Consider the following 1,842-nt stretch of genomic DNA (forward strand, 5'->3'; position numbering starts at 1 on the left):
TGTTTAATGTGGTATTTTCAAAGTTTAGCAATGAAATATACATCTTTCAATTATTCCACCTTTTAAAATTTGAAACTTGCCTATATATTATTTTGATGTTTCCAGGGGCTTTTATTGTTAGGATGAACAACAACTAAATGCAGTACTTTTTAAAGCACCTCCATCTATATTATTCTCATTTAAGATAGCAAAGACAATACAAAATTTGCCCTAGTACTGAAATAGAATATTAATAAAAACCAGAAGTTAAATAATCTTTTTGTGTATGCATTTTAAAAATAATGTAAAACAGTAAAATCCCGTGTCACTGTGCAAAACAAGCACTTTAGATAATGCTTGTGATTAAGCATCACCTCCCACTGCAGGTGGACCAAAATTTTCTCTAGTGCATCTTAATGGAACATCTTTGTCAACCATACAGGTATGACAGCCCCATACTGCTGATGCTTCTGCAGTTAGGAGGCTGTAAGCTGTTCAGTCATTCCCGTGCAGATCCAGTGAAACCATTTCTGACAAGAGGCCTCACGTAAGAGGGTAACCTCATCATCATTCACTTCATTTGCACAAATTCCACTGGGTGGAAAGATGAATGGCCATGACGGCTTGGATGGAGAGAGGATTTATTGCTTTTTCTTCAGTGGTCCATGCATTTGCTGCACCTATAAGTTGTCAAGGCTGGTTCGGTGTCCCATTTGCATGACTGTTGTTTGTAGCTTCTGTACTACTGGAAAGGCTTTTCTCTTGATTGACTGCATTGTTTCAATTACCATTTTTAAATTCAATATTACTCAGATTTACTGTGCCATCCATATTTAAGTAAGAGAGATGAGCAGAGGAATTTTGATTAGTGTCTTTGGTTGCTCCTTGACTCAAGTCCTGTTATTGGGATGGTACTTTTGCTTGACCAAGAGGAGGAAGGAATAAAAGAACAATTAGATTCTAATGGAGAATTAAAATTTGTATTATTTCCAGGGACAAAATTAGATGCCAGGTCAGGGTTAGATACTTGGCTAGCATTCTGTGGAGAAATCTGACTGAAGTTTTCAGCAGGATTTTGTCCAAAATGTTGATTAGGCATGTTAACATTCTGGCTTAGCACACTATTATATAAGATCAATTTCCAAATTTGATTTATCATGTGGCCCAACGTTAAAAGCATGAGGTCGATTAAAACCCATACCCAAAGGATTCTGAGGAAATGAGTGTGGCTGATTCCTGGGTAAGGACCACAGTATGGGGAAAACATTCTCGGGGGAAACATGAAGTGGCTGGCACTCTGAATGTGCAATAATCTCCAAAGCCAAAATAACCAGGGCCAAAATATGGATTTGTTGAAGGTAGTGGTTTATAGGAAATAGTATTTTAGTTGTCGTCAAATGGATTAGCAACTACGAGATGCTCTGAGTTTGGATTCTATGGTGAAGCATACTCAAGACAGTGGAGGAAAAGAAGGGCCCTGTGTACTTGCCGTGTGTTTTTTTTCTTATCTGGGCTTCCTAGTTGTACCCCTGGTCCTCCTAACCTATCCAGCCCAACCACCTCGAACTCTTTTCAGCAAAATGGGATCCTTCTCCTGTTCTGCTGTCATTGCAGACCACAAAGTACGACAACCCCTACCCCCCACTCCACTTCCCGCCAGGCCAAGAAATTCGGTCTCTGATGCAGCCCGGGCATCTCCTCCGCCTCTCCCGGCCACTGCAGCTGCAAGGCGAGCCTTGGAGGCGGGGATGCGGGCTGACTTTACCAAGTGTAAGCCTCGGGGTGACTGGGAGGTGTTCCGGGCAGCTGGGCAGTGTTCGGGACTGGCCGGGCTCAGCGGCTGCAGCTGGGGCGCAGCCTAGA

At 42.2% G+C, this 1,842-nt stretch overlaps 1 pseudogene; it reads right to left on the reverse strand.

The window, feature by feature from the left end:
- Positions 1-342: 342 nt before the first annotated feature.
- LOC119545458 lies at positions 343-1,588 on the reverse strand (annotated as a pseudogene).
- Between the last annotated feature and the right edge of the window lie 254 nt (positions 1,589-1,842).

This window comes from Choloepus didactylus, chromosome 10 (assembly GCF_015220235.1).
Source record: "Choloepus didactylus isolate mChoDid1 chromosome 10, mChoDid1.pri, whole genome shotgun sequence".
NCBI lineage: Eukaryota > Metazoa > Chordata > Mammalia > Pilosa > Megalonychidae > Choloepus > Choloepus didactylus.